Below are 18,748 nucleotides of genomic sequence, written 5' to 3' on the forward strand. Positions count from 1 at the left end.
TCCCTGTACTGTAAGTGCCTGTGTCTGAACTACTCGTTTGCTTGAACTAGTTACCTGTCATCTCATATTCCTCTTATTCAGTTTCATTACTTGAATTTAAAGTTACCTGTCATCTCATATTCCTCTTATTCAGTTTCATTACTTGAAAAAAAATTTAAATTTTTACCCATTTGGCTTATAATTCTGTCACAAATTCTTAAACGCTTTCAGGAATGACTTTGGTGTATAGACACTTGCATATAGGAGTGATAAATCTCTTGCTTTTTAGTAGATGGAATTTCTGCTCTCACCATGATCGTTTCAAGCACTTTTCGCTTATAATTTGAAGAAGCCCGATGGTCTGGTTCCACAGCTAGATTTCTATACACATTTCTAGTTCAATGTGCCTTCAGCTGCGCTGAAGCAAGTGTTGTTTTATTAAAGAGGATCTGGAATTGTCTGATCAAAAAGATAATTGTTTGGGGAAGAGAATGAGGATGAGAATAGGGCTTTTATTTTTTCTTGGATCCTTTCAGAGATCTGATTTGTGTCCTCATGCACAGCTGCAGAGGCACAGCTGGAGGAGTGGGGAACTGCAACATAATGGACAGTGAACTGACATCRAAGAAAATGCATGTTGGGCCTACACTGCTCAGGAACCCCCCTGATTCTCAGGCATATTTGTAAAAGAAGGAGAGAAGAATTGTAATGTGATGTTAGAAAGTATTAAACTTAAAAAAAAAAAAGAGAGAAAAAAAGGATAAAAATACATTTTTTCCCCAAAAATGTGGACCGTTTCAGGTAACATTGTGGGATTGTGTGTCTGTAGTGTATCTTTTTTTTTTTTTATTTCATTATTATTGCTTTATTGAAACATGTAGTCTTTTTTTTTTTCCTTCCTGCTCTGAATTTCACCGTGGTGTTGGCACCTAAAATATTTATTAGGCGAGTGGAGAAAACTGCTGTTGGAAAGAGTGTATTTGGAAAAGTAGTGGAGCTTTTTTGCAATGGATTTCAGCTCCRTTCTTAGTATGGTTTTCTCTTACAGACATTTGCTGTGTTTTTTTCCTCTTTTTTTTTTCCTGTTTTATGTAAATTATCATTTGAAAAATACCACTGTTAGAGCAGCTGTGTTTATTTCAATTTTGAGATTTTTTTGCAAAAGTATAGATTTGATGACACATTTTAATTGCCGATAATCTGTAAAAGAATATCCCCCTCTACTGGARGAGTTGATTAACTAACTTTATAAATTTAATGAACTTTCACCTGTTGTATCACCACTGGTCACTCTAGAAGCAGAGAACAGGTTAGGTTGTAAGGGACTGCTGGAGGTCTAACAACTTATTTAAAACAAGGTCAGCCTCTAAGCTAAATCCATACTAGTGTGAATTCTAAATTAAAAAAAGGAAAAAAAAAAGAAATAATTAAAATACTTAATATACTTGGCTAGCAATCATTAATTTTAAATTCACTAACAGAAAACAAAACTTGTATRTAATGAAATTTTATATTTTAAAATAATGAGGTTCAGATTTTAGGAAATGGTAGGTACATACCAAAGCGTTTAAATTGACCAGTCTTGAAAAGCACCAATTGCATTCCATGACACAGTATAGGAATGTGTTGCCATTTCATAAGATGTATAATGAGATTTTAATTTAACATCTTGTATATGAAATATTGCACATATTTTCAGGTAATAATAAGGAGAGCTGGTCTTTAAGAGAAGTTTGATTACAAATGTGTTACATGCTAGATAACCATTTCTGTAGACAGTAAACCAGTATGGTAATTGGTTTGTTACTTTATTTTTTACAGAAACAGTTKGGATCTTGTGGAAAGGTTGAGCATTCATGTAGATGTCACTTCCAAATGTTTTTATTTCATTGTAGAAATTTTGCATCTTAACATTGTGCAAACATAAAGTAATATGTCATGAAGATTGCAGACAAATAGAGACCTGTATTGGACATGGTCCAATCATGCTGATTTTTAATATCATTTTAATAAAGTGTAGTCTAATATAGTTGATATTTGAATGAAAATTGCTGCATGGAATTTATAGTTCATATTAAGGAGCAGGGAAGGCAGTAAATTCCATTGCAGTGAGATAGAAGGTGCTGCGCTTGGCAGTACACTGTCACTCATGATGAAACCATCCCCTTGCATCCTTCCAGGGTATGTTATTTCTTGGAGTGGATGGATGGAAGTCCAAAAAAATTTTTTTTTCCTCTCTAAAGAATAACAAAACTAGCTAAATATTATTAGATTGAGTTACACAAAAAATAATTTTCTTAAATTTATTCCAATCCATTGTCAGCAAGTGCTCATCAAATGGCTTTTGTGGTTTTAAAAACGAGATGAGGATTTTTTTTCCCTTGTTACAGTGGATTGATTTTTTCGTGGAACTGGTTTATATATTTTTAAGTGACTTTAATATTTTACAAATTTGACTGGAATTTACAACTTTCATTTTTAATACTCTGAAACAATTGACTAGCAAGGACTAATGTATTTATTCAAAAATATATATGGTAACTCAGCAGTATGCACAGTAATAATATAGATTGCTTGTGAACAACCAAAAGACTGAAAAGTGGAAAAGAGGATTATTTAATTTGTAATAGAGGAAAGAGATGTGGAGAAGTGACAGAAAGAGTGGGGTCCCAGACACTCAAGAAAACTAGTATAAAGCTGTAACCTATTGCTCCTCTGACCCATGGTAACTGTGCCCACGCATGCTCTTTACCTGTAGCAGGTGGGACTTGGTTTGAGCTGGTCTCACCAAAAGCAGATGCATTTTAATGACACTGGAGGAAGGCTAAACCTGTGCTSATGACCTCGTGGTGGCTGTCAGCTGGGAGCACTTGCACCGTCTCTCCAAATCACTTCTTGTGTGATATAAATTTTGACCTCATAGAAACTTATTCATGTACCTGAACTTGTAACTTGTGATAGAGCAGAGATTAACATCCAACTGCTTCCAATTTTTTAAATAAATTCTTGGATTACAAATCACTGACAAAAATCTCTCTGAAAATATGATTAAATTATGCTAAAACTTTTAACTTAGCTCTAATTTGTTCATGATTATGAAGCTTCTTTTTTGCAGATTTTTTAAAGAGTCTGATGTTATGAAGAGGTAGGACATACAGGTAGGACAGAGAGCCTCCAGTTTGAGAACAGCTGCCAGTTGGACTTGCCTCAAAAGTCTGATTGCTGATATTACTTCTCTGTGAGTTTGGTGAAAGTATTAGAAGTTAGGGAAAAATGCAGAAGATGATAGTGCAGGCTGTCAAAAAGCACTGCAGCTTTTGGGCCTTCTTAAAATCTACTGTGTGATCTCAGACTAGCTCTTTATCTTAAAGAAATACGAAATATGGGCTCCTTTGATAGTGTATTTCAAGAAGATACAGATCACTTGGTATGCTCCCTTTTGCACAGATACTGATGTGCAACCACAGTCAATCGTTTGGATAGAGCAACTGAAGAGTCAGTTGGGTTTATCTTGGACTTTGGAGGCTCAGGTTGGGATCCTAAGGACAGCCCTGAGGGGCCTTATCTAACAAGTCATTGAAGCCACTGCAGCGGTACTGTCAATCTGACCAGTATTTGTTGCAAGTAAGTTTTCGATTTAGTCTTGATAGAGTAGGTTTTATGGACCTTATTCCAAATGAAGTGGTAGCAGGGAGGAATCTTATCTAACTGCTGGACTTCATCGGATCTGTAGTTATATCATTTCCTTGTCCCGTTAAGTTGATACTGGGTGTTATTGCCATCCCGTTTCTCTACCCTGGAGAGTTGYGCTTTGACAGGTCTGTCTTCTCAAGTTCAATGAAACAGATATTTTCTAATCCTCCTGGGCTGAAGAAATCCCATCATTTGCTGATATCAGTCCAACATAGTCAACCAAGTCCACTGTGAAGTGGCACCTACACCTTGGGATGGGACTCTGTAGCATGTAGTGGCTGCTGAAATCATTTAGCTACACAGAGTTGTTTTAGAGCAAATAGTTACTGTGATGAGCTTCAGGATGCCAGCTCATTTCTTGTGCTATGAGTGATCTTGAAGAAATTGTTCTTGTGACCAGCAAGAATCTAGTATATAACAGAGGATTGTAAACCTTCTGAACTGCTCTGTCTGTCTGTAATCAGAGATAATATAGAGAGCTAATCTTTCTCATTTAGGGTCAAGAAAACATACTTGGCTTTTATTTAGTCTTGAACTTTTACAAAGAGAACAGTCCTGATTCCTGGAGATAAGATTGGTTAAAGTGCTGCTTGGCTGAGAGACTTGAAAATTTGGTAAACTTCAACATTCCAGCAGTTTTAGGAATCCAAATCTTCAAAATGAATTATGGAGTTTATGCAACTGGACTAGAGATTTATTTTCCATTTAAGGAAATAATCTCGTGATCTGAGAAGCACTTTGATCTTTATTTCAGTATTCTCCAAAATGTAACTCCCTTTAAAAAGAAAAAAAGGGAAAAAACTACCAATCCTTCCTAAAAAATATATAAAAGAGCATCTGTTATGATTTCTGCTGTTAAGAAAGAAGAATATAGTCCTATCCTCAACTGTCTTAATTTCTGCCAAGGTGGTGTTAGGGAAACAGCTTATGCAGTGGTGAATACCATGTACTTGCTTCGTGGATGCATTAATTGGAAGTATAAAGGAGATARTCACCCGTTATTATATTCATTTTCTTAACCTGTTTTGGGGTGTAGATCAATAGCTGAAAAATGGGGAATGGTTGAGATATTTCTACAGTTGATGACTGTAGAAGATCTACTGAAAATTTGGCCCAAGGTGTCCTTTCAGATGATGATTTTCTTTAGTATCAGCATTTATTAAAGTAATTAAAGTGTGATAAAGTTGAGGATAAATAGTCTTTTGTATTTTAAAGCATTTGAGCTATCTTGGCTTAAGTTGATCTAGTAGTGTCCTGTTGCTTTGAGAAAGTTTTAAGTTCATTTAAAAAAATTGTAATTTAAGTACTGAAAAAGTTTTTGCTGCTTTGGAAAACGTATTCTAGAGGTCTGCAGAACTTGTGCAGCATTTCATTCTGCAGCGAAGTATAAGAATCTTTACCTACTTTGGGTAGCTGTTGTACCTTTTCACTCTTATTCTGAGAGGTGAGATACTTTGATTTCTCTGTTTTTTTTTTCTGTGTTCTATGAAGAAAAAAACACTCTGTCACCTAGTGAGAAGTATAATTAATTCTTCAGTGCTTGAACGATTTAATTTCTGGCCTCTTGCTCTTTTAAAAGGAAAGAAAGCAAAGCTAATTATTTACAACCTTACTGAGCCTCCAGAATAGAGAAGGAGCCTGGTCTCTGCACTCAGAAAAGCCAAATAGGCCCCTGATGCCAAACAGCCCACGTTGTGCACTGGCTAGGGCCTTGTCTCTTGGTAGCTGAATGCTGTATTAGCTTGAGCTGAAATAATAAACTGCTGGARGAGGATCAGAAAATGTGACGATGGGAAAAGACAACTTCTTAGTGATGCACAGAATTTTGCACTACTTTCTCTTCTCTGCCACAAAGAAGAAAAAATGTCTTGCACTTAAAGTAAGTGTGAACTCTGCTAGGCAGCACAAAAGCTAATATTATCATATAAAATGAAGGAGATTGTAGTTTGGTTATTTTTGTTTGTTTGGTTTGGTTTTGAAGCTAATGTGTGGCTTTAGGATCAGAAGCAATCTGTAAGTGTTTTCTAATGGAAAACATTCTTGGCTCGTGTTATCAATATTTATAAAGAAAAAACATGTATGTTATTTGTGGGAACAGAAGTTTTGAACCTGTGCTGTTCCTGAGCCTTTCAGAAATATTGAGATCTCTGTATCTAATTTGTACACTTTTATGAGAAATTCCTTTGCTTTTGCCAAGAAAGAATAAATCAAGTTTACTGTTTAATTCTGGATATCTAACAGCAAAATGAGCATAGAACAGTTAAGTTATTCAAATTTTGTTTATGTGCAATTCATATTCATCACATCTATCCATTTTGTCAATTTCAATATTTGTTGCCATTGTTCTTTCATCTTATTACTCTCAGAATTGTTTTAGGAATTTCTGTATTAAGAATTCAGTTATTCCTGTAGACATGTTTGTCTTTGCCAAATGGTTTTGCTAAGGCAAGAAGTTCAAATTGGTTCAAGGAAAGACTGGAAAGGCTTATGGAAGAGCAGCTTACATCTGGCATAGCAAAACCCTGAGCTAAAAATAACCTTGGAAACTGGTAAAGTATTAAAGGAAAAATATTTCTTGTACTTGTTTTGCTCATGCTCTTCCTTGGTTATGGCTACTTTTGGAGATGGAGTGCAATGCTAAATGGATCTTTGGTCCAAGGCAGTACRACCTTTCTTACGTAGTTCTAAAAATAATTAAACATATCCTTATGTTCCATCTTGTCATTAAATTAGATCAAGCATAAATGTGTTTTCATAAATTGAGGCTTGCATGTATGGGGAATACTAATCTTAAAAGAAAAAAGATTGCCACCATTCTCACATGGTGGAGTCACAGTGATCCAGTGAAGAGTGCACGTGTCAGATGCCACTGTGCAAAACTTCTTGCAAAGTTGTTTTTTAAGCCAAAATGTTTTATATGCAGGAGTTAGTGGGCTGTATATATACTTAAGAACTGAACTAATGGGAAGTGTTTTAAGCTTTAATAACTTACATGCAAAATGTGGCCCTTTTTTTTTCTTTTGTGCCTTTTGTGCCTTCTTTTTCTTCTGTGCATTCTTGACCTGTAGGTGCTTTCTCACAAGGCTTCTGTTTAGYCATTAGTGTGTCTGAGAACTGGATAAAAATCACTATGACTTCCTGGTGTCRTTCATTAACCAACCATGAAGATTTCTGGAGAAACAGCCCTTCCTTTTGCCATATATGTACTCTAGGTTCTATTTCTAACTAATTTAACACCAAATAGGCTTATTTGCAGAGAAAAAAAAATGCCATCAAGCACAGAGTAGGTATTTATCTTCCTGATTGCGGTTTCTGTTTTTCTAAGTGCACGTAAGTACAGTGTAGAAAGAATGAACTTTATAAAGATGCAAATGAAAGTTGCATATAGTGATTTAACCGATTTTTTACTAGAAAGTCTGTTGAATCACCCACATGTATTAGTGACATTGAAAATTCTTTGTAAACCATAATTATTAAGTGTTTTTCCTCAACTATATTCATTGTGCAGCAATGAAGGTTGAACTGTAGCTATAAGGAGCTCTAGAAGCAATGATATGATAAGTATAAAAAGACAAAATGTTCTTTGTCCTCATTAAAGATTGTGAGCAGAGTGTTAAATAATATTAATGGCTGGGATTGTCAGTACTTAACAGTACTTTCCTGGTACAAGTGATTTTATTGATCGATACAGTCTCAATGTAACAGGGCAGATTATTCTACTGATTTTATCGAAACCTTAACTAAGTATGTTAGTGCACCACATATCTTTAAATAGATCAAGATGATGATGTAGATTAAGAAAAGCAGACCACCATCCATCTTTTTTTGATCGGTTAATAACTTAAATCCATCATTGTTGCAACCAGCTGTTTTAAGATTCTGTTGTGCATACATGTTTCTTTGTTGGTGTGGATATGTAGCTGGTCTTAGATGGCTGTTCATTCTAAAGAAGTGTGCTTGACAGATGTAGGCTTGCATATGCTTGTGTATGTGCTAACAGGAGCTAGAAAGCAAGGGAAAAGAAGCAAAATAATTTTGCAGACAAGTTAAAGAAGAACCATTTATGAAGAATGCCTTTATTCAAAGGTGTTTTCTGTGGAAATATTCCACATTTTTTTCAAGCATGTTTAGAAAATCTAACTCGTTTGTGTTTCTGTCGTAAATGGTGCTACTCTGTTTTATGTCATGTTTTTTCCTATCTTCCAAAAACTTGCTGATAGATTGCTTGATACCAGCCTGCTTGCTGATAGAATTGTACTGTCTAAGCTTAGCTGTTATTCTTACGTGTCAGAGCTAATCTATGTAAATAATATTCTATTAAAAGGACATATTATTWAAAAAAAGCCATTTATAAGTGCTCCTTCTCTTCTAACTGTACATTATATCGTAACACTGTAGTGTCACCAGAGTTTGCCCAAGCTAAACTAGACATCAGGCTGTACTGAGTCTGTGGTTTCTCTTTGTCTTGACCTGCATATGCTATAAAATATTCCAAGAAGAGAGATAAAGAGATGAAGTTTTTTTTGTTCAAGATGTCACAGCCAGCTAAAGCTGGATGGATATATTTCCCATTTTCTGTCTGATGCTGTCATTGCTGTAGTGTGCTGCTTGTCAGTCATCCTTCTATCTGCGGTTCCCTCTGGAGCAATACRGAGTTTGGGGATAGTTCTTCTATTCAGGCATGAGAAAAGGAGGAATGGACATCTTCCTAGTCTAGGAGGCAACTCACTATTTGACATACAGGCAGTAAATTATCTTAAAAGATTTTCAAGAGCTTGTCTGTAAATATATAAATAAATTGTAAATTTATTGTCTGTAAATATATAAATAAATAAAGGAAGGAGAGTATTGCAACTTTCAAAAGGAGTCTTTATTATCCTGATACATATTATAGCAGAATGACTCTGTTTCCTTCATCTTTTAAATCTAATTGTGGCATTTTAAACACATTTTTCCTTCCTAATTGTGTGTCATTTTACCTAACCTAKTTCTTACTCGGCATACAAATGGTAATTGCTTTTTCAAATAGACTTTTCAAGGCAAGTTAGTTCTTAAGGTCTTTTTCTTCAAAACTCATCTGTAAAGATATTTGATGAATTGTCAATGAAGAAAAAAATTTATTCTCCAGTGAAAGAGTATTCTGTTTCTGCGTGTGTAACCATTTTTTTACGATTGTTCAATAACATGCAGCTTAAATTATCAGGCAGTTTAGACATAGGTCGGCCAAGTGATTGCATTTATGCAATCCTACATATGCTCTTTGAGTGACTGAGGATCAATTGTTAATATTCTTAACACACTTATAAACCACCTGTGTCTGTTAATGAGAAAATCCTTTATAACAGAATTTTGAGTTTGAACAAAAGACACAGGACACATCAGGAGGTGAAAGGAAGAAAACAAATAATGAATTATTTGAACTGTCCCATAACTATTTTAGTATTTTCACGTGGTTTTGTGTGCCTTTAGAGTAGTGTGTATGCTGTAGTTTTCAGTGTAGAGCAGACCCACCACCATGAAACTTCTAACAGAGTTTTATCTGAAAGATGTTGAATTAAATGAGCAATAATTCCTGAGCATCTGCTCCAAGTGTGTTGCATGAAAAATACACGGGGAAAAAAAAATCTTTGCAGAATTCTTTGGCTGGCTCAATGAGAGATACAAAGTTGTCTGTGAGTAGTGCATAGAGGAGAGCAGAAAGGGAGGTTATTGTTCATCTTCCAGCAGGTTATGGGAAGGTGGTCAGTGAAGCCTCTCCTTTGGTCCTGCAGTAGATGAGTCCCTCCTGCCTTAGAAGTAGGTAGTGTTGCCTTTCCTTGCATTTAACCAGTTTTCCATGTGTCGTTTGAAGAACATGGTGATGGATTTCAAGGTACATCAAGGGGAAGAAGTCTCACGTTAACAGGCAAATACAACTAAATCACAAATATTTGTTGTGTAATCCAAATACAGTTAATTTAATTCAAAGTAGAAACTGCTTGTTTTTACTGAAGTTGTTGATTGTTGGACATCTTGATTGAGAGAGACTGGACTTCAGCTGCTTCGTATTTAAGAATAAATGCACATAACTAAGTAATGTCTAAAGTGTTCTGGGGTGGATTTTTCTGTTGTTCTTCCATGGACATTAAAATCAGGAACTTTTGTAGTTTCTTGTTCTGATAAATGCTATGATTTGCATACAGCAGAATTTTCAAATAGTGCCAGTGTAAAGATGGAGTTTTTTGATGCATTTTTTGTTTCTCACAACTATTCACTCTGTTCTCTAATACACATTTTCTTGTTCTACAGGTGAAAAAGTTTGCAGAAACAAAGAGGGAAGTAGAAGTAAACCCTTAATTTCATTAAGCACATTGTAACTGGTGAAGATTAATGTATATATCTCTTGCTAATTCTTTTCAATTACTTAGTTCATATAAATTCCCAAACCTTGTTAATTACGCTGAAGTCAAGTGGTAATTTTTAACAGTGTTTCCACAGCAAGGGAATTTTCCTGGTGTAACCTTGCCCTCTTGTAGAAACTCTCAGCAGATTAGGCATTCTGCCTCTAGTCCATTCATTTTCAGCAGCAGCCTAATTGCTGCCGACTGCCTGCCACAGGTACCCTGGTTATCGTACGTTTAAGGGATGCAGGTTCTTCTGAGAACAAATAAGGAAAGATTAATTGTTTGTTTTGTTTCATCCCAAGAGAAATGTGGGAGCTTAATCAAGAAAAATAATTTCTTCTGTTGATTTGGCTTATTTGAGGAAAGGGATAATTGTGAAAAGGCAGGCATAGAGCTATGCATTGCAAAAGAAATTTTGCTATTTACCTACTTGGGAAGCAAAGATAGAGCAGAATGAATGTAACACAGCATTGGAATTGATGGGGATGGCTCACATTTCTCATAGTAAGTAATTTGGCTGCTAGGCTTTTATTTGAACCAATATTGGTAGGTGGTATTGTCATTTGTTTTGTCTGCTTCTTTGGAAATTTAATCAAGGAGACAATAGTAGGGGGAAAAACGCTTTTCCAAATTGTCCTTAATTGCTAGAGCACGAAGTGAGCTAAACACTCTGGTGTTTCCAATTAAAGAACTTGTTTCCAGCAAGCACCATTAAATCTATCTTTCCCAATCTGATAAATAAGCTATCAAAGAGTGGAACAGATTAATTGAGAGCAATTAGTTTAAAGCTTAGTGTAAGAGTCAGAGTAAACCGACATTGTCAATGAATGCAAATTTTACATAAAGCAGTAAGAAACACTGAAGCAACAAAAGAAGGTTGAGAATAGTCACTAAAAACAAAGGGAAGTTTTATCTGTGATACATAAATTGGCCTTGTTTGTTTTCACAACAAAAGTACTAAAAGGCATATTTATTTTCAAGACTTCTGTTTTAGGAAACAATACTTGGCATTTTGGCCACATAGATATGTCTTTCCAGAAAATAAAAGACACAAGAAAATCCCCACAGTTCAGAAGCGGTTGCAAAATTCACTTCCAACTGCATCTGAAGCTCAGACCTATAGCACTTCAGTTTGTTACTGTATAGTGAGCATCGTAAAACCTAAGTTGTKTGTGCTCATGAGCTGCAGCCACTGTGTTTGCTGGGGACCTGAGCACATCCAGCTTCAATGCTGTTCCCACATTTTCTTGTTTGCTCTCTAACACGAGTGGTTTTCCCTGTTGCTGTGTGTGCTGAGAGGGCTCTGGTGATTCTCACAGCCACCCCAGCAGCCCAGCTGGTGCTGACCCTCCTGCAGCAACCTGCGCTCTGCACCCAGGTCTTACCAYGTTGTAAGAAACCGCAGGAAAACTGCCCGCGTTTCCCCCTGGCCAGGCAGCCCTGAGCGTGTTCAGAATGAATGCACCAGCGTGAAGGTCCTGCAGCAGTGGAGAAGAAAGCCTCTCTGCCATGTAGCATTAAAGTAAAAGCATAGACTTTGAGTATTTGTGTGGTCAAAGGAAGCATTGCACAGCGATTCAGTTGGTGGTGGTAGTTCTGTGTGTAAGGCTTTCAAATGAAGTTCTTCTAGGTTATTTCATCAGGAAGAAAGGAGAGTGTTTGCACACACCAARTACGCTTTCATTTCTAAATCGTTTTTATGGAACTATTTTTGTCAGATCAGTTGCACCGCTGTTACAACTCACCTCAAGGGATGGCACAAGTCTAACAACTGCTGCAGCTCTTGCAGCTGTTTACCTAGAAGGGGAGTTTCCATGGTGCATCCTGGCCTTTGCAGCAGATAGTGAGCATCTGCTTTCATAAAATTACAGTTTTTAAATGCTTGGATAAAATGCAGGTTATTTTCCTGTTGCAGCCTCTTGTGTGTATCTATCTTAAGAAAATCAAAATATCAAAGATAACTTTCCCCATAGGTACAGTGAGAAAATGTCATTCCAGTTGCAAGTATCTGAGAGAGTTCATCTTCCATTTTTTGTATATCATATTTCTTATCTCATGAATATCCTCATCAACAGGCATATATAATATTCATAACTGTGATAGTTTGGTGTTATTTCCTGTGATAATAAGACAGGCCATCATAGATATGGCATTAGAGCATTTTTCTTTTAATCTTTGTCAGCAAGATAGAAGGAGATTGTAGTTATATTCTGAGTAACTGGTTTTCTGAGCAGCTCCCTGTAATATGAGCAGCTCCCTGTTTGCCTCCAAGAAACCTTGAGAAAGCAAGAACAGAGCAACCTCCTCAACTTTCTTCAGATACCAGAGCATCATGACTTCCAAATGCTGCTCTTGGCATGGGAGATCTGGTCCAGTGAGAAACGTATTTTTAATGTAATGTTTCAAAAGCACTTATATAGTGATAGTGATTACAGTAAAGCTACAGAGGAACAGACTACAAATCCACAGGATTTGTAATAAACAGTCTTGTAGCCACCAGCRTTTTAGTTACTCTCTCTAAATGGTACCTTCAGTTGTTTCTCTGGGCATTTGGAAGCTCAAAGTCACAAAGTGATTCAGGCTACTACTTTTCAACAATAGTAGCTGTGTAATTTCAGGGTTGGGAAGCAGTTTAGTTTCTTGCAATGAAGCTGCGTTTGTGTGCTCTGTAGTGGTGACCAGCTGCTTTACCGATGGGTCTTTTTGTAACTGCTCATTTGTAACTGAATCCAAACAGGTTTAATATATGGCCTTAATTAATCATCCAGCTTTAGATGTTGAAATGATCATTTTTTCAAGAGTAGGCTGCAATAGTGTATTGGGTATTTTAGTAGTGAAAATAAACATTAGTGGGTTTTATGATGAATTTGTGCTCTAATGATGCAGAAGGTTGTCAATAACTGCAATCTAGTGCTCATATTCTGGAACAGTATTACTCATGTAAGAGTATGAACAGTGATTCAGTGAATAGATSTAGTAGCCTGGTATGCCCTAAAATAATAAAAAATAAATAAAAATACAGCAACAAACAAACAAAAATACAGAACCCAATTGCATCTAATTTGGACAGTTATTTGTGCCTGTTCTTACAAAGAGTGAGACTTACAGATGAAGCCAGAGGSAGATAAAGCATCAGACTACATCAGTATTGATGCTGAGATGCTAGATAGCCAGAAAAACTTAAGCTTTTTAATGTGTGGAGACATCTAAATCACTTGTAGTAAATTTTGCTGTTTGCCTAASATTCTATGTTACCATTTTTATATCTGTAATGGATTTCTTGATGTTCATATGTCATGCAGTCTTTTCATCTTTTCAGTTCTTTTTCTGAATTTCATCTTGGCATCTTGACTGTTTCATTCAATCTAAATATCAGTCATAGTGGTATATATGTTAAAGATCAACCCTGTATCCAGTCAACAGAAAATGCAATTTTTTCTGTAGACTTAGAGGAGTTTTCATTTTGTTTTGTTTTTATAACACCCTTCTGAATCCTTGAGACTCCATCCATGTCGTGCTTTGATTTCCCAACTCCGCTGCTCCAGACACATTAGCGCTGATGACTGTTCCTCTTTCGTTTGCTTATTTTTATGTCCAAAACTTGTTGGACAAGTGCTTTGTCTAAGTTTTCTGTCTGTGGCTTAGAATTGTAGTAATAGTAGAAACTTAGGACACCAGGACATATGACTGAAAATTATAATCATGCTTAGCCTCCARTGACAAGGCTGACTTGTAAATTAAACTGAAGCCTTTTGAGGCAAAATAACCATCAGTGAAGATGCAATTCAGGAGCCTTGCAAATCCCTCATGCATAAGAAACCCAGAGGCTGCCTCTGTATTCCAAAAATGAATAATAAATGCAAAGAAGGTAGCTCTTTAAAAAAGCCAGAATATATGGTGGTCATAATTCCCAGCTTCAGCCTCATTTGGGAGCTTTACTTGTCAAAATTAGGTGGTTCTTTTGCTGAGCGAGGAACAGGAGCATTTGCTAAATGTGGAAGTATCTTTGGAAACAGGAAATTTCTTGAGAGTAGTTTGGCATTCTTTCAAGGTTTTAATATCACAACGGTTTCTAATGGAAATCCATGTAGTTTAAGTTAGTTCAGTTAAGAGGCTAACCAGGATTTTTGTTATTTCTTCTGGAAGAAATCATCTCTTTCCATAACGAGAATGTGSAGAGCTTCAGTCAAATCAGAGCATTAGCTCTAGGATTGCTCTGCTGAGATTAATGTAATCCTTGGACTGGGTGAGGCTGCTGCTCATCTGTATTTGAGCCCGGAACAGGTTAACAGGCACTCACTGGCCAGGCTGGGTTGCTCTGTTCTTTTCCACAGGTAATTGCAATTCCTTGCCTTTTTCTAGGGGTGCCTTGATCGTGAGTTTGGGGAGGGACGAGTGTCAAGGAGCAGAAGCCACAATGAAGTACCTGTGATTGAGCAAGGATTACATTGCTCCGTTAATTCTGTAAAAACTTGTCAGTTTGCCACCCAAATAAATGCCTAGAGTGCGTAAAACATGGAGCAGAGTGACCTCTAGAAGAAAAATCAATGGCAATTCATATTTCATATGTCTATAATTGCTTGTGAGAGCATGGCAGCAGGTTGTTTATAGAGCAGCTCTTTCTACTGGGGACTGTTTCCTGGCTTTTTTTGTCTTTGCAGTGGTGATGCCTCTCATGGATTCTGAATTACAGCCATATGTAGCAACAGACATATTTGGGAAGTGGATTTTTTTTGTTGTTTTTACACCGACATCCTCAGAATTGCTGTGCTGGGCTCTATTTGAACAAGTGTGCTAATCCAGAGTCACACGAGTAAATTGTGCTTTAAAACACAGTCATTTCCTTTGAGGAGTCCTGAAGCTGTTTTTTATTATTATTATTTTCCTTTTACAGGCAAGGATTTATCCTCTGTGAAGTTACCCATTTGCTAGTRTTTTAACCATCAAACTGACTGCATTGTGTGGCTTTCAATTCTAAACAATTTCTCAGTGATACAGGGAATTCTCACAGTCTGCTAATTTGAAGCCAGAATTTTGAAAACATACTTCTATCTCCCCCCCCACACGGTTTGCTTTGCTTTGTTTTTCCTTTTTTTTTTTTTTTAAGATGCCGTTGTAAGATTTGTATCTCCGCTGAGGACTGAGATGTCATAGGGATAGAGAAAATGCCGCTCACTTTATGGATTACTGTTAGGTCAACAAAACTTTGGCAGCATTGATTAACTTGACAGTGAGTACAGCAGTACATTTATCACTTATGGCTGTGCTGTAGAAAATCTAATAAGAGGCAAACAATTCCCTTTAGAGCAGTAACAGGTTCACTGTGGCTAACGGTGCATGCACTGGAAATTTCTGACTTTAAATTATACCCTTGCCGCTAGTTGGGTCATTGACTCAAAGCTACTGCACTTTCCTTACCATGTTCTCTATTATTAATTTGATCAAAACTGTTTGGCTCTCTATAAATGTGATTATGTATCGAAGTTCATGTGAGCTTATATGCTTTTATGTAGAAGGCAGGCAGAGGAGCTTGATCCAAGCTCGGGGAAATAGAGCAGGAGGCTGCCGATTATGTGGCTACATATGCTTGAATTCATGCAAGATTAGAAACTAAACTAAAATAAAATAAATGTTGCTCACAAATCAGCTGTAATTCACAGATTTGAATGAATCTCAAATTCTAGTCAGATTTGATTCATTGGTTGACTAGCATTTAAGAAGGTCTKTTTTCATATCTTCAAATATAAGCTTTATTAATTACCTGTTAATTGCTAATTAAAAATTCTGTACAAGCTGATATATAGATAGGTTCATCCAGTTGTCTTTTTTTTTGTAAAAATTATGAGAACTGAACAAATGGCAAGAGATTTTTTATTTTCTCTCATGTATAGAGAATGCTGCTTATCTAGTGAAAATGAGTATTTGGTTCAAATAGTTTATTTTTGATTACAGATTTCTTTTTTATGGCGTACTATTTAGGCTGCTTGTAGTAATTTTTTTTTTTTTCTGGAAAGATCATGGCCAGTGCATTGTGAAGGGTCTTTGCTTTGCTAGTATAGAGAAAATACACCATTTAATTAGAAGAACAAAAGTCCATTAATTCTGTAAAATGGAAACCCAGCAGAAGATAGCAAAATACAGAAGCATCCCAAAGCTTTCTTGCAGTTCAAAGAACCAAAAGTAAATGAAAGCCAAGAAGCCTGCATGATTGTGTGTCTGTATACAACCCTGAAAAAAGAATGAAGCCAATAAGGTGCAAATGCTAATGAGAACAGTGTGCAGTTAATTTTGCCCCTTTATTTTTTGTGGTATATTTTGCAAACATTTTCCTCAACGGTATATGTATTTTTAATACTAGGTTTTAATCTGTGTCTAGAGACAGAGATCCTTTTTTGAGGCATTTTGAGTACTTTCTGTTATTTTAGGAGTCAGTTTGAGTTGGAGAGTTTGTTCARCAATATCTATGAAATGATGCCGTTTTCTTTGTTGGGAGAGAAGTATTCTGCTTGAATCAATTGTCAGGAGGCTTAATGTAATAAGGCAGTTTGTGGTCTGACTAAAAGAAACACAGTGCAAAAGAAATTCCCACAGCAGTTTGTTTTTAACAGAAAAACTGAGTTCACCTGAAACATGAATACATTGCAAACCAAGACTTAATAAGGTAGAGCAGCCTTAGAAAGAAACAGAGTGGGTTGCCATCCAATGCGTGCCTCGTAATGGCTATGATTTAACTAAAAGCTGTGTTAAATGACAGTATAGCTCTAYAGCAGGCTCGGTGTAGCCGCAAATCATTGGACACCGACACTGCACCCTGTGCTCAGCRGGGAAAAAATGCAGTTAAAACAATGTGCCCTGTTCCATTCCCCTTTTTTAATTTGCAGGGTAAAAGTTGGGTTCCTCGCTCTCCTATTGTATTTTAGAGGCAACGAGACACTTTTCCACACRTTTCCAGGGTTCATACAATAGAGAGTTACCCTACTGCCTGCCTTACTGAGCAGAGACCTGATATTGATTAGCTATCACGCTGGCATCAGAACTACTCTTAGGATTCAATTTTTTTGTTGTTTTGCATATTTTATTGATCAAAAGTGGTAAATGAGCATCAAGCGTGCAAGAAGACGATGAATTGTTTACTTGCATAAAATAACCTTTCAATAAGGGAAGATGCATTGCTCACACTTTTGGTGCTGTTCTGCTGCCCGAAGCAGATGGCATTCAGCTGCTATTGATTTGCTCCTATAGTTACAGAGCAGCATGTAACAAGGCATGCTCATTTTGCTGAAAGAGAGGTGAGTTTTTTTGATGGGGTGGTGAGAGGGAAAGAGGAAGGGATTTTTTTTTTCTTTTTTTTTTTTTTGTTAAGGAAAAACAAGGAAAACCTTCCAACTTACGCTGCTGGCCCTGTGTAAGCAAAAAGCAGGGTCTGTTTGCTTGCAGAGAAGGGGAGAGTTAATTTCACTAATTCTGGTATTTCTGGAAACACTAATTCCTACTAAAAATAATATCCACCGCAGACTAAATTAATGGACTGTTACCTATATAGGGTTATAAAAAGCATCCTGAACTCAGTTTTGCAAAATTTACACAACAGCTTTCAGCTACTGTAGTTTTTACTTCTTCACACTTCTTCACTTCTTAGATAGTAAAGACACGATTCCTGAGCAGGACCGTGTCGTAGTGCAGTGTGCTGGGCTGGACTCTGCAAACAGCTCATTGCAATGATGAGTGAAGAACTTGATCATTCTCCATCAGCTCTCACCTGTAATGCAGGGGCAGATGAAAAGGCCTTTGAAAGTTCCCTGAGAAGAGTATTTGATGCAGCATTTTGGCACTAAAATTCTACTGAGAGAAATTCCTAATTGCTTGGCAGATCTTAGTAAAAGGCAGCTAAGCAGAAACACGTTGTAAGCCGTAGCACTGCAGTAAGCCGAGCGCAGAGTGCTTGGTTGTTGCGGGATGCAGCCCTTCCTGTGGGCGCAGCTCAGGCTCCAGCGGGGAACGGCTCCTCCGGCACGGCCCGGTAGCGCCAGGGTTAACACACACACACAGACACACACACAGATACAGACACAGCCCTCGACAGCAAAACCAGACTGGCTGCCTGGTCAGGGAACTCGAGTATCAAATATTAAAGTCCTCCCTGACCCCCGATGGTTGTGCAGCGATTTCTGTGGTCGGAAGGGTTTGCATTTTTTATTGGTTACTCCTCTGTCTCGAACATCTCCCTGCTCTGATAGTGTTTGACAGGGCAAAATAATTCACTCAGTTATACCTGTCTTGCTGTCCTCTGTGCCATTCGTGTTCCCTTCCTTAGCAGTTTAAGTAGTGGAGGAGTTATGACTCTTGACAAAAAATCTTACAGCATACTTGTCTATCAGAGCTTTAATTTGAATGTGTACCTTAGTCATTGTTAATGTCATGCTTCATCTGTTCAACCTGCTGTTATTCTTTGACATAGCTCCCAACTTGCTTAATTCATGAGGTGCAAAGTTTTTATGATGTCCATATAGTAGGATGTCACTAAACCTCAGCTGTTTGTTTCAAATATTTTTGTAGCATAAGGAAGTATGAAAAGATTGTCTGAACCTTTAACCTTAATCTCTTAACTTGAATATAAAGTAGAAAAATGTACCCCAAAAAAGGGTCTTTTTTTTTTTTTTTTTTTTTTTTTTTTAAGAGAACAAACCCTGGTA

The 18,748-nt window shown here is 36.9% G+C and overlaps 1 protein-coding gene across 1 annotated transcript in view; it reads left to right on the forward strand.

The window, feature by feature from the left end:
* Positions 1 to 18,748, forward strand: part of SNX24 (sorting nexin 24) — a gene marked incomplete at its 5' end in the record, with an annotated part of 71,015 nt that overhangs the window by 36,029 nt on the left and 16,238 nt on the right.

The sequence above is a fragment of the Nothoprocta perdicaria genome, unplaced genomic scaffold (assembly GCF_003342845.1).
Source record: "Nothoprocta perdicaria isolate Ctin4 unplaced genomic scaffold, notPer1 scaffold_45, whole genome shotgun sequence".
NCBI lineage: Eukaryota > Metazoa > Chordata > Aves > Tinamiformes > Tinamidae > Nothoprocta > Nothoprocta perdicaria.